This window comes from Sinohyriopsis cumingii, chromosome 4 (assembly GCF_028554795.1).
Source record: "Sinohyriopsis cumingii isolate HCF-2022 chromosome 4, ASM2855479v2, whole genome shotgun sequence".
NCBI classification, from domain to species: domain Eukaryota; kingdom Metazoa; phylum Mollusca; class Bivalvia; order Unionida; family Unionidae; genus Sinohyriopsis; species Sinohyriopsis cumingii.
Window position 1 is genome coordinate 102,999,217 of NC_142964.1, and position 26,412 is coordinate 103,025,628.

The 26,412-nt window shown below is 37.6% G+C and overlaps 1 long non-coding RNA gene across 1 annotated transcript; it reads right to left on the minus strand.

Moving 5' to 3' along the window:
• Positions 1-3,824: 3,824 nt before the first annotated feature.
• LOC149801807 (uncharacterized) lies at positions 3,825-25,748 on the minus strand. Its single transcript, XR_016420479.1, has 5 exons — positions 25,342-25,748; positions 24,709-24,830; positions 13,867-13,981; positions 4,388-4,494; positions 3,825-3,935 (listed from the first exon to the last, which is right to left on the minus strand). It is a non-coding gene; the product is annotated as an uncharacterized LOC149801807 (long non-coding RNA).
• Positions 25,749-26,412: the final 664 nt, after the last annotated feature.

Here is a 26,412-nt window from a genome sequence, read left to right on the forward strand (position 1 = left end):
ATGTGTGCATAAATAAAGAATGCCTGTCCCTTCATTACCACACTTGTTGAATTTATCGTGTCTCTCTGAAAACTGTACCATGTGAGAAAGAATTTTATAAACAAACTGGACATAAGTATTGCTAGACATATACTCAGACCTGAGACTTCATAAAAGACTGCTTACTTGTGAGGCATTATTAGTGCTAGGGCTTGAGGTAATAACTTGCTATATGTTTGGTAAGGCAAAATAAGGGGCCTTATGACTTAAATTGAAACTGTGAAAAAACAAAAGGTTCAAATGCAATAAACTTTTGTTTTTCCTCATTTGTTATATTACAGTGCCATGAAAGGTCATTTCTTTTATCTTTTTAATCCCTTGCCAATTTTAAGTCATCATCACTAACCAAGTCTCTAAATCAATTCTTGGCATATTTAGCTAAAATGGTGTCTACTGTTCCATTATATCATTGATTGTTTAGCTTGCTTGTATGGAGCTTAACACCATTTTTCAGGACATCATAGACTTTACATGGCAGCCAACATATTTATTGGAAGAAATCAACACACATAACGCTACTGGCAAGCTTTCTCATATACACACATTGGTTGGACTAGAGAGAGTTGATTAGTGATGTGTATGCCTAGACCATTCTATAATCCAGGGCCCCATGATTGAATACAGCTTAAAGAAATTAACCCTAATTCAATTTCCTTGTTGCATTTAAATCATAACACCCACCATGCAAAGTGACACAGGTCTCAAGATTTTCAAATTTGTATATGTTTTGCAACTTTTAATTCTGAGTTGATGCATGTGGATGTGGAAATTCAGTTACTGAATACTTAGCTACTTATATAAGGAGCTCTCACACTGGTAAAAGCATGCAATTGGGATTGTATTTGCAAGAGGGCAATTAACTGTTCAAAATACTGTTTTATTTAACTACATATGCGAAGGGTTGATGTATAAAAAAGAGGATCAAGAAATCCTAGCTGGTAAAGATAATTGTATCCAACTTGACAGAAAGTGAGAAGGCCTTTTAATTTTGTACAGCAGTTTCATTAAGGAACCAACTATAATACCATTAGAAGTTTATGAGCAGCAAAAACCACATTTAGGACCAACTAGACATCAAAACCATATGCATAGTTCCATTTACGGCCAACCAGACATCAAATAGGTCATCTAGTGAAAGCACAATGTCAAAATGACCAGCCATCTAGGAGAAGTAGCAAGGAAGGGGTTTTCCAGATGCCCATTAAAACAGCCATATTGGAGGTTAGATTGGCACTATTTTCATTTACGTCCAACTAGACATAAGAAGTCTTTCACTGATATGACGATTCATTCAGGAGAAGTAGTTATACCAAGATTTTCAGGATGGCCACATTGGTGGCCTTATAGGATGTCTGTACAGCACCATAATTCTCATTCAGGACCTGCTAGACATCAACATAAGTATTTTGTACACATGTTGACACGCTGACACAATTATCCATTCAGAAGTAGCGATAAAAAGTTTCTTAATATGGCTACTGTGGCAACCACATTGTATGTGTGAGTGGCACCATCTTGTTTTTTCTTCCAGATATTTTCACACAAATATCATATTTAAAGATAACATGAATTCATACAAGATCTTGTCAGTTTATTTCATAACAGATTTTTCCCTCATATTAATATAATCTTTTGAAAACATTTATACATTATAGTTCTAGAAATTTTTCATGCTCTCAGAAACTATTAAAATCACAGCAGAAAGTGTTATGTTATATCTTTATTCAGCACTGAAAAATATTTATGAACTCTTAAAGTTTTTTCCCCTATATTAACTTAATTTAATGAAGATTTTCAGACTATAACCTTTCCATTGGATTTATTTTTTCAAACATGGCGTAAAAAGTATGTTATAGTAACCAATTTTTACATTGCCTTCACCATTGCAGAAATCTCTATAATCAATTTCCTAGTAAAGAAAAGCCAAGAAAATAAATGGACAGTTAATATTCACTTCAGGATCACAGACCTGAGGCAAATATGTCATTGTTAAATCAAACATTTTTATTGTGTTTCCTTAGACCTAAATATATATATATACTTGCTGTTACTCTAAACGAAGGCTGGTGATCCAGTTGATAACCTTTTGGGGGTTTTAAGGATGTCTTTAAAATTAAGGCCTTAAAAATGTTGAGATCTTATATTAAAAATGACAATTTGAGCCTTGCAGATTCATGTCCACAGGTGCCCAAATAAAAAAAAAGGGGGGGGGGTGCAAGGGGCAAGCTTGTTGGTGTGTTATAAAATAACTGACTTATCATCGGTGTGCTGACAGGTGATGTGTAATTAAATCACTGTTGTAATATTAATAATGAGTGAGTCTGCACAAAGGAATTTCATACAGCTAAACTAGCTCAACAACTAGAGGCAATTAAGAAATATATCCACATTCGTGATTCTGTCAAATGGCAGATACAACAGCATCAGGAAGCTCAAGTGGCATTTACAGAAGGTAAAGAGCCGCTATACTTGTTATCTTTTTAGGGATGTGCTTGGATTTTGCCCTCAAGCTGGAGCAGTCATAGGATATTTAATAAATCGCCACGGTCGGAATTTATCCCCAAGCTGGGGTAATCGATGGGTAAAGTCTTATCCACAGTCGGGGTTTTATTCAAGCTTCAGGTGCAAGTTTTTGTGCATCTCCATGCCCTTGCATAAAACACAGTTACACGTTTTTTTATATAGATATTTTTCAGTTGTAGACAGGAATAATAAGTATTTGCGAGTGTTTGAAATGAATGGGTTCATTATGAATTGAGTGGCACTACATTTCAAAAGCAAAATTGGATTGAAATGCAAGAACTGTAGTACGGAATTAGTGTTGGTTCTGGATCGTAGAATGGAATTGTGTGTGTGTGATTGGATTTTTAACGTAGCTTGAATAATTTTTCAGTCATATTGCTACGATGTCTGCAGTGTGGCAGTTTATAGTGATGTATAGCACTGGGGCATCATGCTGCAAACATGTAGTATGATGTTGCACCCAGTCACATTATCCTGACACCAGGCCGATCAGTCCTAACACTAACCTCTTAATGCTGAGCGTCTAGCGAGGTAGCTGTTAATACCATTTTTGTAAGTCTTTGGTATGACTTGGCTGGGGTTTGAACCCATGACCTCCTGCTTCTGAGGCGGACGCTCTAACCACTAGGACACCGGAGTGGTCAGAATGGAATTGTAACAATTACAATGGAAGCAATTTGTATTATGCTTGTTGGGGCATTCCTCACTGATGGCTGTCAGTGACATCATCATGGGAATGTGTAACAGCCACATTTTGTAAGAACAAGGTGTAGTTGGTGAACAATACAGACACTTTTCTGCCATTTCCACTGGCATCATCTCATATGATGTTATTTAAAAAAACTTCCTACAACATACTCACAACATATAAAACCTATATGCAAATCTGATGAAAGCTGCTTGTGTTTCTGAAACACATATTCCATACTGGTGGCAAGAATGTCCAAATCTACATTACAAAAATGAAAACATTACCATCCATCTAGGAGTTGCAAATGTATGAAATCCTCTTGTTGGGTAGTTTTACTAACAGGCTTTACAGCAGGGCCTTCCATTAGATTTAAATGTGGCAGGTAAGTTGACAAAGTAGGGTGGGGGGTTGGGGGGACCTACCCCAATGGGGATAATTCATTTTTTTTTTTAAAGTAGCATGGTGTAAAGTAAAAGTAGATGGGCTGATAAGGAATCCACTGAATTTACAGACTAAAGGTTCAGACATTTGTTTTTAAGAGAAAAATGAAAGAAGGAAACAATACAACAGATATTTTAATATGACTTTAATGTTTATTTTCTAGATTTAATTAAGATTATGAATCAGAATCAGTCTCCAACTCCACTGTAAAGTTTATCTATTACTTCTTCTGCTCAGGCACCTGCAAATTAAAACAAAATTGTAATGCTTAAATAAAGTCATATCATCTCAGCACTAGTTACATATGCAGAAGTCATGTTAATCAGCATTATAAAAATGTATGAAATTTTCTTCACTGCACTTGTGCTTCCCTTACTATCGTTAAGCCATGATACAAGATAACTTTGCACTTACTTGTCATTTCTGGCAAGTGGATGGTGCAATCAATTTGCACAAAGATGAATTTATTTCATCCAAATATTTCATGTGAATAAAAATTCCAAATGGAGGCACTTGTCCGATCAGACAAGATATATGCATACTGCAGTTAGCTGGACTCTAGCTCTGATAGTCCTGGGCAATAGGATAAGCTGATTTTGTTATCAGTTTAGAAATGCATCCGCTTTGCAAATACTATGCTTTAAAAGACGAAACTGAATCCAATATTGATGAAATAAGAGTCATTTGGATTACCTTGTTTTTTATCATTCTGCGTTGGTTGGGTGCATATTTGAGGGTCTCTGATATGGTCTCTTCCATTCCATTTGCCTTTGCTTTGCCATTAGTTTTCAAGCAGGCTTCTGCATGAGTAATACAATGTTTTAAAATAAGTTTCACAACAAAGGATGCATTGCATTTTTCTAAATGCCAGCAATAATCAATGGAATATTTTTAAAACATGTACTTTGAAATGTGTCTCAAGTTACTTTATCAATTCATTTAAAAATCTCTGGCAAGTCACATGAAAAACACAATTTAAATCAAGCCATACTTACTTATCAAAGACTTTCTCATTCACATCCTTTACCTCACACAATAAATATCAGCAACACCAACATTAAATTCACACAATCAGTACAAAACCTAGGTGTTACTCTGGACAGTACTCTCACATTGCACCAACATGTCATGAACATATGCAAGGCTGCGTATCTTGAGCTGAGACGCATCAGCTCCATTCTCAGATATCTTTCAGTTGATGCCACTAAAACACTTGTGTGTTCATTACTGCTTTCAAGACTGGACTATGGTAACTCAATTCTGTCTGGTTCATCTTAATATCTACTGCAGAGACTTCAAAAAGTTCAAAACATAGCTGCCTGGATCATACTTAGAGTACCACAATCAGAGCACACCTCCCCGCTGCTCTGTACCCAACACTGGCTATCCATTCGATCCAGAATCAAACACAACATTAGTTCTCTGTGCTACGTTTCACTGACAGACTCTAGTCCAACATACCTATCCGACCTCACCTATGTGTACACACAAGCAAGATACTTACACTCCTCTTCCGACAATCATATACTCATTATTCTCACTATGAAAACAAAGTCACATGGACAGCATTCTTTTGCATACCAGGGCCCAGCAACATGGAATGAATTGCCCACTGAACTTAGACACAAAGACGCAGTGATCCCATTCAAGAGTGCTCTCAAAACTACTTATTCTGACTACAAAAACAAACTTAATGACTTAATAATGTTAACTACCTTAAATATTCTCAGCATGTTTTTTATGTTTTCTAATTTCATGGTGTTTGTTTTTGTAATCATATCATTGTGTATGTTTTTATGTTGTCTAATGTTGCAAAGCGCTTAGAGCTTCTAAAGATTAGGCGCTATACAAAGTCCTCATTATTATTATTATTATATTTAGCTTGGATGAATATTTTTTAAATCAGTGGCCATAACTAAAAAATGGGATTTTGTTTTATGATCATAAAAGTATGTTGGACACCATCCATGATGTACAATGCTGTCTGACATTTCTATGCACCTAAGGTTTCCATCTCAAATATTAAAGCAAAATGCATACCGAATTTGACAGATTGATGAAAATAAAAAAAAGCAATGCTTACCATTTGAAAAGAGGCAATTGTCACTAGAATATTCTATTCAAAATGATATTAATTTTGGACACAGGGGATACCACCCCCATGTTTTCCTGACTCGTGATATGTCGGCCTATTCTGTGCACAGCTTTAAAAGATGTAATGTTTATCCATCGAGCTATATAAATGAAATACATTTACTGTAGACTGTTTCTGTCAGCAGTTAAGTTGAGTAATTAGGTCAGGTTTATAGCTAGTTTACAAAATTCAATGTAGAATGCCAATAAATGACAAGATGTATTTTTGCAAACTAAAGTGATCTTGAAAAAAGATTAGTAAAGTTTAACATTTTATAAAAAATAAGCTATTACGTGGAAAAGAAACAACAATGAAATAGGATGCAATGTGTTTACGTCTAGTTTTGGAAGGTACCGTCTCTAAGGTACCGTCATAATTGTACCGTAGTTTAATGGGTGGAAAGGCCATTGAAAGGTAAGGGCAGTGCGGAGACCATCGAGTATGTTCCAGAATAGCTGAATCTTTGTAGATACATAGATCCATTCGTAACTTCAGTCCGCAAGCGAAACACTGTACTTCGTATCCCAATCCTGACTCGGGTCCGAAGTAGACAAATCCTGTTCTAGCTAAAACATACGAAGAAGGTAATCCTTCCCTATCCGTAGGCCATTTTTGAAACATGTCCAATCGACGGGCACAATCACAATAGTCAGGTAAGAAGACTGGAAAATGGTAGGGTTTGAACTTGGAGTTCTCACTGGATTTCTCACTCGATTCTTGCTGCGGCGAAGTCATCCTTCTGGTGGGTGGCTATCCTCTTACAACCAATGTTTTATACCAACATGTCCATACGGCAAAGTAAAGTGGGTGGGAAGCCGCACTCGCTTCTGCTACACGATTTGATAGACTTTTTCCAAGGGTCGACTGACGATGTGGTGTGTGGGTAAACGTACAATCTTGTTGGGTTGATAGGTGGTCACTATCTCTAGACTGCAAGGCTTCTTTCAATATGCCAAAGTTGACCACTCGACTGGTACGATAATTCAGAGTAAGTCCTTTCACTTTACACTTCGTGTGCACTTCTCCTTGTTTGGCCCAGTATTCGTAGCTGTAATTTTTGGGACCACCACTAACGAAACTTAGAATCTTGTCATCGGGGTGCTTGTCTGTCCAGGCTCCTAAACGGTCTCCTTCGATGTCAGGGTGCTGTTGACTCGGGTGATCGATATAAATGCAACTGTCCATGTCAAAGTACAAGACACGTTCCCCTAACAGTTCTAAAGCTTCGTACAATTTTAAGCGAGCATGAGCTGTCATGTAAGCTGCAATGATGACATTTCCAAAGGGGTCATCTTCTACAAAGTTCAGATCTTCTTCGTAATTCACCAAGATCAAATCCTCACGAACGACGTCCACGTGTTTCATGAATTTGGCTTTGTCGTGAATCATCTGAAAGTAGCGGGAAGGTTCGGTCAAATACTCCGTCTTGGGTAAACACGGTCATTGTGCCATTTTACCCCACAAGCAATTTAACATCACTTTGGCAAACGATCGCCTGCCTTCGTTTTTCTCAATGTGATCTGAAGTAATGCCTTCTTGTGCCCAGAATTTCTCTCTGAATGTCTTTTGGTCTTCGGGAGTGTGACACCAGGACAGATAGCCACTGGCTTCTTGCTCAGTTTCAAAAAGGCATCCACGTAGTCTGCGAAAATGCCTTTCTGCGTGGGGTCACCCTTGTGGAATTATTGTGTCTTGGGAAAGTGGCAAATTTCGTACACTTCTAACAGTTGGTATCCCATGTTCAGAGCTTTGAACAATTCTACGCTGACCCATGTCCCCGTCAAGGCCCGTTCTTCCTGGGTGTGATGACAAGGTTGATCTTGGTTGCACGTTTCAGCACAAGTACGGCACAAAGGAAACATAAGTTTGCCTTGGCAATGGCGAGGTAAGACGGGATGGTATAGGTTCGTGGGAGGCAAAACTTTGCACTTGATCAAGCCTTCGTATTGTCGAATGTTTTTTAGGTCGATGTGTTCGGTGAACAATTGTGGGTGCCCTGCAGGAAAGCAACAATATTTGCACACGTAGGGATACAGTGAACACACGTCCAAGTATATGATTTCTTCTCCTTTCTCTTCGTCAGCTTGGTACAGCAAACAGGTGGCATTGGTCCTTCCTCCGTACAAACTATTACTTGGGTTCAGGGGGTCCATGAACTGGTAACTTTCCATGAGGCGTTTAAACTCGGGATCGGTGTTCAAACGGTGATTGTATTTGTGTTCCCACATTTCCACCACTTGGTATCCTTCCTGTTCTAACTTTAGGCGTGGCTGACAAATGGCCTGGTACAAGTCTTCCATGGTTCGTTGTAAGAACTGATTTTTAGTGCCGTGGTCAGGGTAACAGACGGGACATCCGTGAAATAAGCAACCGTTAAACTCGTACATGATCTTGGGGTTTTCTAAGTCCCAGCCATTGACCGAATGCATTCCGATGATCTTTCGCCCTGTCCGTTGCGGGCATGCTGAATCCATTTGTCTTCCTTGTCGCACAAGTAATGCAACCAGCATGGGGCTTTGACCGAGTATTGACGTTTGACATAGTTGGTCGTTTGAGGACTGATGACAGCCACAGTGTTTTCAAGCATGAATCGTTGTCGGTAGACTAAGGAACACGCTTTGGCAATGGTGCAAGCCTCTTTTAAATGATCAACCCCTCCGTGTTCCATGAACAGTTCTCGAAATTTTCCACAGCATCGCCGTAAAATGTCCATGTCGGAACGACGATACTTTAGCATTTCTTCCTGAAAGTCGAAAGGGTCGGAGGCGTGAGCCTGGTACCAAGCATAGAAAGTTTCTCGTTCGGTACGCATGTTGTCAGGGTCGTAATAGTGAGCCTGAGGCAAATGGGGTAGAACGGCGTGTTGATTGGCTTCTGTATTGAAAAAGTGTGGAAAGTACCCTTTAGCCATTTCTGTCATTCCAAACATTTTAGGCATTCGACTCAAAGGCATGGCTAAGTAGCTCATCGAATCTTTAAACTGCACTTGTCCCACTTGCATGAAAATGATTTTGGCTCCGTTCAAAGTGATTTTAGGACGCTCGATGCCACATTCCGTATAACATCTCAAAAGAAACTGTCCATCATATCCGGAGAAATTGTGAGCCATCACCGTGGCATGACAATGACAATCTCCATAATAATGTTCGATGTCCTCTTGGCTCCACGTCTTGTCGATGGGGTCTAAGACCCATTGTGTGAAATCGGCTAGTGTGTTCGGTCCTTGAAAGATTTTTTCACGCCCTCCAGGAATCTTACTGCAGTGAGGGCAATAACTCAAGATAGGTTCTTGAATCACTTCTCGCACGCTCGATGAGCCACGCAGAAATTAGGAATGTGAATACTGATCTCTTGCATGCATTCGAAATCGAAAAAGATGAAATTGCCTTTCTTCTTCTTGTGACCATCCTCTTTCTCTGGTTGGGATTGGTATTTTTGTATGTAGCACTGGTGTTCCAAGTCCACAATGCAGTGACAAATGTGACATTTTTTCTTTCCTGAACATACGTGTGCCTTGGTACTGTTGATACATAGACCTTGTCCACACATTGGGCACAATCTCAGGAGTTGACAAGCACATTTCTTCTGTGAACCTTGCATCTTCAGATGTTGTTGGTAACAGGCAGGGCTGACAAATGTGCGCAGACAAGCAGGACAATGCACTGGTTCTTGCCCTTCGCTCAGACAGGGTTGAGAGGCCAAACATCCTGAGCATTTCGATCCACAATGTTTGTGTTGCTCTCGATTATTATAACCATCATAAGTCACATTTCTCACAGTAATATTTGTATCCCAGGAATCCAGTGATAGTGGTAATGGTATCGAAATGGTCATCGTGATGATAGAGGTGAATGTATTTTCCATCCTTAAAGTCTTTCCCTCGAAACAACAGAGACCCGCGCACTTCTTGAGGGTGCACTTTCAAGGTGTATCGTGGAGCTAGGGCATCTTGCAATTTTTGCATCTCAGGAATGCCACAGGATGTGTCTTTGGACAGGCATGCTTGTTGTAACAGAAGTTCTGCTTCATTTCGTTGTTTGGCTCGGTTCGATTTTCGAATGTTCTCCCAGGCTCTTTTCCATTCTACCGTGTCGTTCTTGTCGGCATAGGTTCATCCCACCACGATGGCTCGGGCTAAACACATGTGGTCTTGAAAATTGTTAATTTGGACAAGACTTGTTTTGGTAATGCGAAGGTTGTTGACCAATAAGGTCTTTCTGCATTGTCCGGTCCCTTGAGGAGGAGAGACGTGGGTCATGTCCAGTGTGGCTTTTCCATCGGTGATGTCAAACTGGTCATTAGATTGTTGCACGTGTTGAATCTTGTCCATGACTTTGGAAGTGGTCAATTCTGCAGGGCTGCTAAACTCGATCCAAACAGGGGATTTCAAGCCGTCATGTTGTATGGAAAGTCTCAAGCGATCATCTTCTTTGGGTTGACATTGTCGCTTGAGTGTGGTGAGCAAAGAATCCCACATGTCGGTGATGAACCCTTTTGCTTTCTCTAACAGTACTTCAGACTTGAAATCTTTAAACTTCACTGTGTATTTGTAAGCCGTAGTTCTAAATTTTCTAGAGGGACGCTTTTCCATCTCTCGAATGTCATAGTACTTTTCAGGGTTGACTAAGGGTGGTAAACTTTGTTTAGAGGGTTTGGATTCTGGTTCACTCATGTCCTCTTCAAAATCACTGGCATGAATTTGTGCCAAGACTTCAGCCCTAGTACGAGGCGATAGATCACGTTTCTGCCTCTTACTTTCTTCTTCTTTCTTCTCAAATGAATTGGATCATTTCATCTCGATAGCAAAAAGTCAAATGACTAAAGTTTAAACACCATGGATTAATTTATAGTCATAGCAGACCAGCGTATATAAAGGGTATGTGTCTTGTCCTTTCACTATTCATTTCACTCTCAAACTGAGCACAACAATGGAAGAGACTACCAAGATTGAACGTTTCATCAGAGCTTTGCGAGGGGTCATTAGAAAATTCTCTTCAGACCAGCCGAGGGACTACTCTCCTTCCTTTCAAGATAAAAGTCAAGATACTTGCTATATCTGTCAGAAGAAAGGGCATTGGTCTTCAGAGTGTCCAGACCGTCAAAAAAGAAAAAAAAGGGGTTAGAAGAGACAAAAGTCAAGATACCTGTTATTATTGTCAAGAAAAAGGACATTGGTCACCAGACTGCCCAAAAAAGAAACAAGAGGAGTCAGAAGAAGAGAGGGATTCTTCAGAGGAAGAGGAAGAAGAAGAGGAAGAAAACAGACAGGTGAAGAAAAAGAAACAGGAGAAGAAAAGAAGGGAAGAAAGTGAGGAGGAAGAGGAGGAAAAGACTATGACGGTGAAGAAATTAAAAAAACAGAGAGTGAACAATGAGACAGAATAAGTCTATGAACTTTTTAAAGTGCTCTGTTGTGAATTGTGAATTGTAAATATTTATAAAAGAATAAATTAATTATAAAAGGTAAGTGTCTTTGGGTTTTGATTTTAAAATAAGAACCTACACTCACGCACACTCATACACAGACAGGTACTATTGGGTAAAATGTTTTTTTTTAGTTATTGGCAATTGAAAGCCTATCTCTTTTCGAGAGACGTGGATGGCCCTGAAAAGGGCCTTTTTTGGTGTAAGGGGTGAGTTTAAACAATCAACTTTAACTGTCTTAAGCCTTTGCCATGGCCAAGGCCTACTTCTGGACTGCGTACTGTTGATGATGATTTCGTTGAAATCACTAAGGATGGTGCAGTAGGCGTAGTCACAGGGTTGGAGTGTTTAGCTTGGGAAGGTCGTATTCTCTTCGGCCGTAATAAAGAAATCTGATACATCTGTTTCAGACTTCTTAACTAAAATGTCTAACAGTACCGTGACCGTTTGATTTTGACACCCTTGTTTCTTTGCTGCTGCGTCTTCTTCTTGTTTTTTTCTTACCTCTTCTTCTTGCTGCTGTTGCTGTAGGAGAAAAGCTTGTTCTGCTTCCTTTTGCTGTTGTATAAATTTCTCCAATTCTTCTTTCTGTCTCTGTCTAAAATTTTCCATGTGCGGTAATGAAGGAGAAGGTGACGAAGGTTCAGGAACAAATTCTTGCAAGGTAAAAAAATCCACAAAATCCCAATTCACCTCTTCTGAAAGTAAGTCTGGGTTCCCTTGGGTAGTCTCCACCATCAGTGCACCCAAACTGATCGTTTTCTGAGTTTCCGTCATGTTGAAAAACTGTCGCTTAGATTGACTACGCACAGGCGCTAGCGAATCTATATAGACTATGTGACGTCACAGACTGCTCTCTTCGGATTGGACGTGGGCTGACTGAATTTTGTAACGCGTGTTTGGATTGGTCAACAAACTCAATCCGTTTCAATCCTTCCTCCCCCTATAAATAAGTACAGTTCACTGCATTCCTTCACCTGTTACTCAGCACCCCAACATGTGGACCGATGTACAATCTTCAACGCTTGTGTCTTCGATGATGTTCTGGACGGACATATCAATGTATGTCCGATCCAACTGGACAGTTATCCACAGGACAGACACCAGCCTGTGGATGCGAAGAATCTTATGTGGAGCATCAAGGATGCCTCAAAAGAGTCTTAATCTATGGTCCTGCAGTCAGGCACAGCCTAAGGTCAAGAAGAAGATGTCACAGATGCCCTTTATGTTAAGGGTATATTAACATAAAACCAAAGGCCCTTTTCAGGGCCATTCCTATCTCTCGAAAAGATCTTGACTTTCAATTGCCTACCCCTTTTTTTATTTTTTTGTTTAAAAAAATAATAAAAAAATAGAGACCCCTCCCTGTTTCAATTTTCGCCTGTTCCATTTTCATAGACCCATCAGGTTGGGACCTTATTAAAATAGGGTCCCGACCCTGTTCCATTTCCCCTAGTCCCAAGACAGTCCCACGATTTATTCCCCATGTTCAATTTCCCTTGTCCCTAGAGTGAATAGTTTTTTTTCTTTCTCCCATGTTAAATTCCCCTTGTCCCTAGAATGGATATTTTTTTTTTTCTCCCATGTTAAATTACATAGTCCCCAGAGTGGATATACCCTTTTTAACATGGAAGTTCCCTAGTCCTTAGACCGTCCCTATTCACTACTACCATTGTCATTACCAGCCTGAAACCAAATTTAATGCCATTTGTATAAATTCATTTCAAATAAATATTATGATATAGTTGAAGTGTAAAGTCAAGCAAGTATTCTGTTTGCAGATTTTACATTTTAGATATTATAGTAAAGTCATATTTTCTCTTGTTTAGTAAACTTTATTGCAACTGGTTCCAAAATAGTAAATCTTATTTAATGTTCATTCACCAGAATAGGTATTAATACAATCCCGAATTAACTGTATGGTACTAAAATATACCCTGATCTTGTGTGAGATTGTAATATACAGAACTATACCTCAAGACAACAATAATATATTGAATTTATATTGTATCAAGACTGTCATGGTTATGAACTCCAACTTTATTCAGGTTTTTTCATAATAAATGATCATCTTGTGCTATGGTTGAAAAGAAATCAAAGTTCAGTTTAACTCCATTCTCTCCACATTTGTAAGTTGTTAAGAGGCATACTCATCCTCAGTGTTATAGTAAAATGTAATCTTATTTGGATCAATCTTGGTGGTGTAATATATGAATGGAGAAAGAATATTATCATCCAGATTAAAATATGTTTTATTCAGACTCTACTAAAATTTTTAGTTGGATATGGGTTACGGAGCCTGATGTGTACGAACAAAGCAATGTGTACCATGACCTTTTTAATTTAACATTTTAAACTCCTGCAGAAGAAAGAGATTTTTTAGATCCATTAATCTGTATTAACAAAAACATTTCTTCAGTATGATTTTCAATTACTTAGTATTGACAAAACTCATATTTTAAAGTTGTTGTTTTTTTGTGTTTGGTTTGGCCTTTTATGGTAAACCAACACAAGTAAGTTATTTAGTGCCAAGGCACTTTAAGTATAGTGCCTTGCCCAAGGACACACCATGGTAGCTAACCCAGGTTGGTCTGATGGTAGAATTTGAACCTACCTTATTTCACAGGTCCAGAAAGCTAACCACTGAGCCACTACAGCTCCCCATCTTATAGTGGAATGCTGGTATACTTTATGATCAAGAAGGATGGGTTGGGGTATGCATGTTGCATCTGAAAAAAGTGATGGAATTTTTGTTTACATAATATTTTAGTCATACAATATGAATCATTTTCTATAGATTTAAGATGTATCAGATCAAGTTAAGAAAAATCATATATTCTGTTTCCTGGGAATGTACTAAAATTCACTGTTATTGTTTGATTTTTTGGTAGTAAGCTTACTTGGTATTTTTTTCTTTTTAACTTGAATACCTAATTTGTTAACATCCTATTCTAAATCTTCAGAGTTCTGTCTATTAAGTGACAACTGTTGATACATGTAGGGAAGTTTTTGTTTATATCTTTTGATTTTTGTGATTCTGGAAGTTGCAGTATTTGTTGTTGTATTATAACCATTTCAGTAATTTAATGAATGCAGAGTATACTGCTCTATAAATGAAATTTAAGTGAAAATAATGTAAAAGTATGTTTCACTGCAAATATAAATTGTTTAAAATAATATATCATTTATCATATGACTATTCAATTGTGGTAACTAGTATTCCATCCAATATCTATATATTAAAATATGTCTTTTCATACAGCTGGTGATCATTTAGATACAAGTCCAATTGAACATAATCAAATTATCAATGCAGGTGTTTTTATTAGTAGTAGTATTGCAAGTATAAGTGTTAGTATTAAGATTTCATATACAGGTATGATAAGTGTATCATAATGTTTAAATGATGCTCCTTGTTACAACATAAAATATGTTCATTGAAACAAATGGTTCACTGGTAAATTGGCAGCAAAGGTCTTCACTGAATTATGTTGCATAAACTATTTTACAATAAAACATATATGATGCATCTCAATTATGATGAATGTGAGGAGGAGGATTAATAATAATGCAATTTAAGTTATCTTCATAACATAAGTTCTAGCAGATGTGTAATTTTTATGTGGTTCATCATCAGTTTGAAACTGGTCTGTGATTTCTGGATCTGGACATACCTGGTCCCCTGCTGTTGTGCTGCTATGGTCTTTACAGTTCATTAGGATATCAGTTACACTTGGTTTACATTTAGAACCCCATGGGATGGAATGCCCAGTTTGAAACTGAGAGAATGGTTAATTATCCATAATATAACTCCTGCAGTTATTATTAGGTTTGATATCAAGGTCTTTCTTTAAAAGCTTTTCAACTCAGGTTCTGTTCTACCATACAGATAAATAAAGTCAAATTCAAGGCTTTCAGATTTGTCCAGTTTGTTTCATGTGTTGCGGCAGACAGACTGTATATTGCCACTGTACCATATAAATATCAGTGCTTAGTCTGCTCTCAGTTGCTGTGGTTTGATTAGTTACAAGTGTCATCACATGTGACTAATTATTGACCAATGTAATGAAACTTGTATAATTAGAAGGCTGTATTTAAAAACTCTAAAGATCTTAAAAAGAAAATTGGATCGGGGTAAATTAAACCTTTTACTTTGACCATTTGGCTAGAAAATAATTTTCAATAAGTTTAAATTGGATAATAGTAATATAATAATTAATTACACAAATCAGAATAAAAGCTATTTGCATATCCCCTTACAGCTGTTGCTTTTTCATAGTACTAAGTAGAATAAAGTATAGTTAAGACAGATAGCTTTAAGCTAGAATTAAACTCAAATAAATTGCAAGAAATCAAAACAAACCCAGGATTAAAACTAAAGAAATATCCCGTCATATATACCTTACATCAAATAAAGAAACTCAAGATGGATAACAACAAAATTAATGTCACATCATCAAATAGTTATCTCAGCTGCCTGGTCAACCTAAAGGCAGATAAACTAAGGCAAACTTACTCCGAAGCAGTCTCATCCCCCCTAAGAGAAAAACGACAGATACAGTTCTTAACGCCAATTTTCAACTCGACCCCAACTGACTCGATGAGTAGACTCTACCTGTCACCAAGCGTAAACGAGAATGTGGACAATCTACCGAGTAACCGCAAAACTACATCCGACATGAGTACCCAAACTGAGGAACAATACTCAACAAGCACAAAAACAACCCAGACCACGCTGGTTAAAAACACTAGCAGCCAGGGGACTCAAACTGAGAACCTACTAGATGAAACAGAACGCCCTCACCCTACCACAAATAAAGCAGTCACACACGACTCAACAAAAGGTAAGAATAATAGGAAAACCAAATCCCAAATACCAGTTAGAAAGAATAAGGAACACACTAACTGTCAGAATACAAGACCCAGCAAGCCGGTTACGGACAACGAAACAAAGTCAGCTAAAGAGACAAACACCAGGGGAAAAAAGACCAGTTTGCAAAATATCCAAAACAAGAAACACCCCGCTGAACTGACTCTCTTCGTCAAGGGAGTAAATTCCAAAATAACGAAGTTAGCCTTTAAAACCATAGCATGGCAATTGAACAAACATCACCAAGGAGAATTCACGCTTAAAAGCACTAGAGACGACTTGCTGATAATCAAATGCACCACTGAACAACAGATTGCCAAATATATGGAAATTGAAAGAATAGACCAAATAAATGTTCAGGTCACTAGACACAACAGAACAAAACAACACATAGACCCAAACCCCCCAAAAACACACAACAAAGGAGTCATATACGTATCAACTCAAAATAAAACCAATGAAATAGTAGACTAAATAAGGAGTAAAGGACAGGAAGTAGAGAAAGCAATCCGCCTAAAAACAAGAAGGGGAAAGGATAGCACTGCAGTGGTACTCTTTTTTAAGGGCGCCACCCCAGAAACTATCAAAATAGCCGAAAAACTCGAGGCTAAAAAAATTTTTGCTTTCAAAAACAAACCACGGTTCTGTGGCAACTGCAAAAATTGGGGGCATTACTCTAAGAGTTGCGGAAACCTATTCCGGTGCAATCAATGTGGTCTTCACCACCCAGACCGGAAAACATGTAGCGCCACCAATCAGCACTGCACTAACTGTAGTGGTAACCACAAACCAAACCACGCAGAATGCCCCAGGGCTCTTAGAGAAGCCCTAATAGTCGAATATATGATCTCCCATGGGGTAAACTATAAGCAGGCCAAAACAAAAATCAGGATACCAAAAACAAAATAAATAGGTAGCACCCTCACTGGTAGGAAACACGCATAAAACGAAAACAACAGTAAATTAAACAAACTATTAAGACTTTTTGCACTAGAGATGGATTCCAGAGCAGAAATCAAAATATGGCAATGGAATGCACGCGGCCTTAGGGCCCACGCTGACCAACTAAATAACAAAATACTTGAACAGGAAAGAAAACCAGATGTTATATGCATACAGGAAACCCACCTAAATGATACCTCACGTATCCCAAACATCATAGGCTACAACACCAAATACCTAAAGCATCGATCCCCCACAGCAAGAGGAGAGGGGTTAGCAACCTTTGTTAGAGATGGAATTACATCAGAAATGCATAAATTAACAGATAGTAGACCGCCCAATGACTTCGAAATACAGATAGTCAAAATAACCGCTCAAACTAAGCAGGTACTAATCGTTAACCTCTATGAAACAAATGAGCAGCGCAATTTAAGTGCAGACGAAACAATCAAAATGATTAAAGACTGTGGAGAATGGGTGGTAATATGCGGGGACTTCAATGCGCACAATGAACTATGGGGGAGTCAAAAGACGGACATTAAAGGAAAAATTGTAGAAAAATGGGCACAAAAATGCAACTTAGTTTTTCTAAACAACGGAATGCACACCCGGATAGATGACAGAACAGGCCACACATCAGCAATAGACCTATCTCTATGCACACCAAGATTAACAGGCATTTCTGATTGGCAAGTTGATGAAAGCGACCCTATGGGAAGTGACCATTACCTTATAAATATAGAAATACAAATTAGAATACCTCAAAATAAAGCGTCCTTCACACCAAGATGGAAATACGAACAGGCCAACTGGATTAGGTTCAAACAGATAGGTGACTCAATCGACCCAGAAACCATATATCACCGGGACATTGACACCTTTAATGACAAATTAATAGAAACCATTAACACAATGGCCCAAGAAACAATTCCTAAAACTAAAGGAGTAGCACCCAAACCCACGGTGCCCTGGTGGAATAATGAATGTAAAATAGCAATTAAAGAGAAAAAAAGAGCTCTAAACAAATTCAAAAGAACTAAAAATAATAGGGACTTTAACTACTACAAGGAAAAGGAAAAAACTGCCAAACAAACTATTATGATAGCTAAACAAAACTCATGGAGAGAATTCTGCTCAAAACTAGATATTAACACAAAATCGAAGGAGGTGTGGCAAAGAATTAAAAAAATGAGAGGCAAAACTAAATCAATAACCCCCAACATACCTGGACAAAACAACAAACATAAGGCAGAATTATTCGCAAACTATTTTGCCAACATGTGTAGCAATACCAACTTAGAGGATAAGTTTAAAAATCATAAAAGGCAATTTGAGGAAAGCAACTCTGACAACATAAAGGAAGCAGGAAATAATGACAGCCCACTAAACCTTCCGTTTACAGAAGCTGAATGGAGAAAGGCCCTCGCCGGCAAAAAGACCACATCCCCCGGGGAGGATACTTTGGGGTATGAAATGTACAAGAACCTACCCAAAAAACTTGTCACAATTGCACTTAACCTCATTAATAAAATATGGGAAACCGGTACCATACCTATAAGATGGAAAAAGGCAGTAGTGGTCCCGATTCTTAAGCCTGGAAAACCCTCAAGGGATATAAAATCATACAGGCCCATATCACTAACAGACAATATATGTAAAATAATGGAAACTATGGTAAACAACAGGCTGAAATACCATTTAGAAAGCAAAGGACTACTAGCTAATACACAGAGCGGGTTTCGCAACTACCGAAGCACAATAGACCAACTCATGAGACTAGAAACCGCTGTCAAATTAGCATCTAGAGAAAAATTTTAAAAATCCAGATATGTTACAGCCATCTTCTTAGACATGGAAAAAGCATATGATCTAATGTGGACTAAGGGACTGATAAGTAAACTTAAACCATACGGAATAACTGGCAATATATACAAATTTATTGCTAACTTCCTAACCGATAGAAAGATACAAGTCAGACTAGGACAAGACTACTCCGAACGATACAAACTGGAAAATGGCACGCCACAATGAAGCGTAATCAGCCCAACTTTATTTAATATAATGATAAACGACCTGGAAACAGCGGTAAAACCCAACCACCTTGACTTATCCCAATTCGCCGATGACAGCGCCGTATGGAAAACTGGCAACCCAGCCAGCAGAGAAACGACCAAGCACTTACAAAAAGGACTAAACGATATAGGAAATTGGACAGATAAATGGGGATTTAAATTGTCACCTCTAAAAACAGTAGGCATAGTTTTCAATCCGGGAGGTGGCCACCCCCCACCCACTCCAAACTTAACCCTAAAGGGGGTACCCATCAAATTCGAAAAACAAGCGACACTCCTAGGTATGGTATTCGACCACGAACTCACGTGGGCAGCTCATATCCAAGAACTCATAACGAAGTGCAAACGAGACATCAACCTCCACAGAAACCTCAGAGGGGTGAATTGGGGGGTTGATCAAAAAACACTCGTTACCCTATATAGAGCACTTATAAGAGCAAAATTGGACTACGGTTGCCAGGTATATGGAGCGGCGAACGCCACGTTACTAAAGAAACTAGACACAGTCCAATCAAAAGCGCTAAGGGTATGCACCGGCGTCCTAAATGGTACCCCCACACAAGATATCTTAATAATAGTAGGAGAACCCCCGCTAGACCTAAGGCGGAAGGAATTGATGCTGCGATACTCGACTCGAATATCAATACACCAACCCAACCACCTCACGCTACAAGCCCTCTTAGCATGCGACAAACCATTCGATACAAAAGGAAAAAATAAAAAAATACCTAGTGGGAAAATAATTATAGAATTAAAAAGGAAATTTCAAATCGCAAATATCAACCCAGAAAAAATAAGGTACTACCCAGACCCCCCGTGGACCTGTCCCACACCACAAATAGATCTTAGCTTACGTAAACTAGGACAAAAACAAAATGACCCGATAGGATTAAGAGCATCAATACTAACGTACATTGACAACAAATACGAGACATACACGCAAATCTTCGCAGATGGATCAAAAACCAAAAATCCAAATAAAACTGCAGCAGGGATAGTGATCCCAAAATTAGATGTCGCCGTTGGAAAAAGACTCCCAGACCAATGCGCTATATACACGGTAGAATTCATGGCAATACTAATGGCATTAACCTACGTCAAAACATACCCCACAACTAAGGCAGTCATTCTAAGCGACTCTTACAGTGTACTACAATCGTTAGCAACAGACCAATCCAAGAGCAGACCTAATATGATTAATCATGCAAGATCGCTACTTAAAGAGATTGAAAAAAACAACAAACACGTTGAATTCGTATGGATACCCTCTCACATCCATAATCCCAGGCAATGACAAAGCAGATGCAGAAGCAAAAAACGCCACAAACGAACCAAAAGCCCAAAATATAGCATACAGCGTCACTGAAATCAATAACATGGGACAAGATCAATGACATGTGGCAAGAGCTATGGGAAAAATCGGATGCAAACAGTCTAATACACACGATGATGAAAAAAGTAAGTAGAAAAGTCGAAAGTCCGACCTTCAAAAATCCATACGATATAACAATAATAAATAGAATAAGAACAGGTAAAACACTATTGGCAGGATGCGCAGGGAAACACATAAAAAGGGGACCAACCGAAAACTGCCCCTACTGCCCAACTCCAGAAACAATCGCACACTTAATAAATATATGCCCCAAATACAACCAGGAAAGGGCCAAACTAAAATCTCAACAGGAACAAATAGGAGAACGGTGGACATACCCGGAGTTACTTGTGGCAAAAAACAATAACATAGGAATGACCTATAATAACATCATGACATTCATTAACAAAATAGGCAAAAGGGGACAAATCTAAACCGAATGAAGGGTTGGGTATAAAGAGAGACCATGTAAAGAAATTAAAACCAATAAACCTAAAAGATCGAACCAAAAAAGAAAAAAACCAATCAAAATATTACAAATCACTGTTTGGGAATTGTGACGGCCGGCTCGGGCTAGTGGGTTCACAGACTGACACCGCCGCTCATAACCCGAACAATAAAAACCAGATAAGGACGAATATTACAAAATCACTGTTTTGGAATTATAATGGCATGCTAGGCCCCGTAGGTTCAAAAAAAAAAAAAAAAAAAAAGAAAAAAAGGAAAAAAAAAAAAAAAAAAAAAAAAACAAAAAAAAACATATTAAAAAGTAAATCAAAGACCAGTCAAAATATTACAAATCACTGTTTGGGAATTGTGACGGCCGGCTCGGTATCGTGGGTTCACAGACTGGCACAGCCGATCATAACCCGAACAATAAAAACCAGATAAGGACAAAATATTACAAAATCACTGTTTCGGAATTATAACGGCATGCTAGGTCCCGTAGGATAAAAAAAAAATAAAAAAAATATAAAAAAATAAAAATAAAAAAAATATACATTAAAATAAATCACAAATAGCTAAGCTAAACAAAAATAACAGGTAAATAGCCAAGTGGTCAAAGCGAAGCAAAACAAAGGCAATCAAACCACCTCCCTCGAAGAAAACATCTCACGGCGAACATGGCAGTATCAAAAGGACGAGAAGACCAAAATAGAAACGGACACGGGATAAGGCAGAAAGAGCTGAAATAAAGAAGAGCAGGAAAAGGCACAGGATGAAGTTAAACGTCCTAAGGCAGTAAAAGAAGAAAGAACAGGACACTTGCAGACCTTGGGGAATGAAGGCAGAAACAATGAAAAGAGTATGCCTCAAATAATCAAACACCCCCACCCCCCAGTATGAAAAGAATTGCCTTCCCGAAATCAAACAAAAGAAATAAGGCCACCCCCCCCCACATCTACTTATAAGTGTGAATGAGAAAGTGAGCGTGAATGTGTGTTGTCGGGATATGTGGGAAAAGCAGAAAAACGAACAAAAATGTCTATAGCCATCACACAAATATAGCATACACACTCCCTACCCACCTTTTTTTTCTTTTCTTTTCTTTTTTTTTTTCTTTTTTACAAACAAATTTTACCACATAGGGCTTTCATTCTGACCCACGAAAGCCCTCTTTTGACCAACAACTTACTGGCCCTGAAACACACTGATTGGTTTAAAGCCACACGTACGAAATACTTAACCAAATTGAGATCTCCAAAACAAAATAAAGGGCTACTAAAAGCCTACTAGATGTGAAAAAATTTTCGGAAAATTCAAGTACGCAAAGTACACAAAATTTAATAGACCTTACAAAAGATAGGAAAATTCACAACTCAGGAATATCTGAAGCATATGTGACAATCACATGTTTGGCAAGATAGTACAGGAATAGCCCAATAAATATAGGGAACTGGGCATTGATTGCAACGAAAATTTCATAATACTGCTGCTGGTGTGCTTCGGTTACTGCCTGAAATGAGAGAGGAAGGAGATGCAGGATGCAGAAACAGACCACCAACGGAGTACAACGATGGAGAAGGTTGCAGCGATGAGAGCCTGGGCGGGACCTTTTGGGGCACCTGGGCTTCGGCTTGCTTGCTTGGGGGCATTGTATAAGTTAATCGCTAAATTCAAAAAGTACACAAACGTGTACAAACTAAACAGTCGCACATACCGAAAGGTGCACGTGACTTTAATCCAATGAATGAATGAAATGTGTGCTAGAGGGTAGGGTTAGCAGTTATACTCCCAATTATGTTTGTGATGAGCAAAAGCAGCTGCACAAATTTGAGCTTTTAGTTTGGTTCTGGTAGGGTCAAAGGATGCAGGTACATTTTACATTCATTTTTTACTAGAAATAGCTATTTTCAATATTTTTCTGTGACAAGGCAACTAAAAGAATCAGTATGTGCCTTATGCATGAATAAAGTTCACTAGTACTATAACAAATTAGCATACTTTTCATCACCCCTCTACCATCAAGATTTTTTTATATTTACCTCTGTAGCAGACACAAATAAAAGTCGGCAGCTCATTTGCAGACTAAGTTACGCATATGATCTCCAATGCTCATCTAACTGTGACAGGCAGTCACCAACAAGCCAACCTATTTCCATGCCTAACTCAAAGTAAATCTGAACCACATTATAGATTTAGCTTATGTGTAAATTTATAAATGCTAGGCTTGTGATAATTAGGTTCATGCCTTCTACCTTAAAAATTAGAGGGATGTCAAAATACGAAACTATCCAGTGAGACCTATGATGTTAATTTTAATCCCTATGGGATTTGTGACATAAAAAACCCAAATGCTTTATGTATTAAAAGGTAACTAATGGGGGCAGGATCTGCAGTGAATCAATGGTTAGTATGCTAGACTCCTGATAAAAATGTTTGTGTTAAAATCCTGTTATCAAGTCAACCAGGTTACCTACTGCAATGTACCCTTGCCTTACTCCAATTCCCTCAGTACTCAGTAAACAACTAGTGTTGCTGTACATAACAAAACCAGTCCATATTGATTTTACATATTTTACTAAATCCTGACAAAAATAATTCTCTAAATAAAGAATGATTAATATGTGATGGTCTCACATGTAATCAAACTCTTCCAAGCTTTTAATGATATGAACCGATTTATCAATGTTTATCAAATTTGCATGAAAAACTATTTCTTATTTGTCATCAAATATGTTCAATGTTTTGATCATATAAGCATTTCTGCTACATTAGATCAAAATAATCTTTTTGTCAGAAATAGAGCCCTTATAGTATTTGCAAGGTCAACCAATCAGATGCAGAATTTGAGTTTAATATGAATGAATATTTTTTTTACAAAATTGCTCTTTTGCTATATCTTGATGAGATAAATCTATTCACCAAGTCTGATGAAATTAATGAGAAATAGTTTTAAGAGCAGTAGCAAGAATGGCTAGTGAGATGTAGAACCACCACATTATATGCATAGATTTTGCTTATAGCCTCAGACATACAAGCAAATAATTAAACAAGTCAGATCTAAATTGGATCATAAACACTGTTGTGCAAATCATAAGAAACTCTGCCAATCAGATGCAAGGTCACTTCACTACCATACCTTTATCACACTCATAATAAGCATCATTGTGAAACTTGACTCTATAAGCCCAATGGCCAAGCATGATCAAACTTGAATCAGCAGTAGTGGTTATAACCTCATGTATTTGTATGCATCTTCACTTCTTCAATCTAGATCTCATTTATATAAGCATGTATTCTACGTTTAGTAAAAACTGCACTACATGTATAAATATTGCATGCGGTGGTAACATACTCAGATGAAAGATCACCTTATTATTATTAATGGTTAACACTCATCAAACTTCAAGGACAACTTAATGATTTTAGCCTATATTGTGGAAGTATGGCTTTTAGGCTGGTTAAAAAACTCAACTAATTTTATACATGATCACATGTATATACTTGGATTTTGCTCATTATTAGATTTATCCAAGATGTTGATTTAAGCCCAAAACCAAGTTTTATATAAACAAATTGATCAGAACTATGGACTCCAAAGTAGCTAATTTCTTACTGTTGAAAGACAGAAGGGGATGTGAAATAAATAACACACTCTGGACCATTACATAAACCCACTTAGCCTTTTGACCAGTTGAGATAAAATATCAACAATAATGTTAAATAAGATTGATAAATTATGTTTTCTCACATTACCTCTAGCCCTTTTCAACATGGATGGTATTTTTCTTCCACATATGTCAGCTCTTAATTAGTGGCCCTTTCCCATCATGAATGTTGTAGGTGAAACTCTCAGAATTAGGCTTTTTAATTTATATCTGTAGAAGAAAAAAACTATTGGTCTGCATATATCAATGTCACCATTTCTGTATTAGATTAAAATACCATATGTGTGTGTGTGTGTGTGTGTCTGTGTGTGTTAATTTTAGAATTTAAGCAAACTTGTCTCCATGTGTTTATTTTAAAACTGATGATGATAACACATAACAGGTTCAATGGATAAAATGTTATTTCTTACTTCTTACAACTGCTCATTATATCTGAATTTACATTCAATGTTTGTTTTAATTAACATATTTGGGATATTGGGCAAATTATTTATTTTGTAGTTTATCATTATATCATTTACCAGTCTTTTATCATTCAAATATGTAATATAGTACCATTATACTGACTTCATATTCTATATGATATCCCAGCAATACATATTAAGCAGATAAGTGCAAATAAAAATGTTCAGAATGTAAAATTTACTCCAAGCTCAAAGAAGATCAGCAAAAGATAATATCCAACAAATTACCAAACAAAAAGCGAAGTTAACGCAGTTACCTTTATTATGACGTCTCCAACACCAACGGTACTGTACAGCTACGTCTTCTGAGTTTTACCGTCATCTTGTCTTTCAAACCAGAATTAATTTCTTGAGCTCTTACAAAATGAAGAAACTTTTAAATACTATAATTTAAGCAGCTTCTTTACATGCCATCAGATAAATTATGGCACAGTGTTATGTCTGTCAGCAAAACGCAACTTCACATTTGGACGGCGCGCTGTGTGGGCATCGCCGACACAGCAACTGACATGAATTCTCTATTAGCAGACAATGATTCGGAATAAATCCTTCGCAAATCTAACATTCTCGATTTTTCATAGTTCCACTTTTCATTGTTGCATCTGTTTGATTGTACAATTGCTAATGATGTTCAATGAATCAACTTCAATTCATCTGCTGTCTGAAATCCCGGTTCAGTTGGTATTTTCTTCCGCGCATGATGCCGTGTAAATAAAAGATGCGGTCGACATTCAAAGTGGTTTAGGTTAATTTATTATTTTTCTTTATTAAGGTCATTTGCAGAAAGTGTTTCGCTAGGGTGAGAAAAAAAAATATAACAAAAAGAAAACTTTCTTTTCCAACGCTAATACTGTATATATTTCAATTTGTGATTGATGCTATAAATAAAAAAAAATGATAATAAAGCATTTTAGCCCGTGGCTTCGGCACGGCACTCGTTTTTGTGGGTTTTTTAAAATGTTGTTAGTGTTGTTTTGGGGTTGTTTTTTGTGTGTGTACCACACTAAAAAACATACCAGGTATTAGGCCTAACGTAGGAAAAGAAATTATCCTCTATTTATTACTATTCTTACTGTCAAATGACGCAAAAGTGATCAAATTGCTATTAAGATTTTGTTTTGTATAACACTTACCGCTCGTTTTCCTCGAGATAAAGCAGCCACTTCAAAATGATTATAAAATCTGTGACAGATGAAAAACGTGGTTTAAATAATTCGTAATCGCCTGCCTTAAAATACTGTAGGAATTTGCTAATGTATTTCATGGCCCTCGTTTGAATAGATACCAACGATCATGTATATCGACCAAATTTTGTATATTCCTGCCCA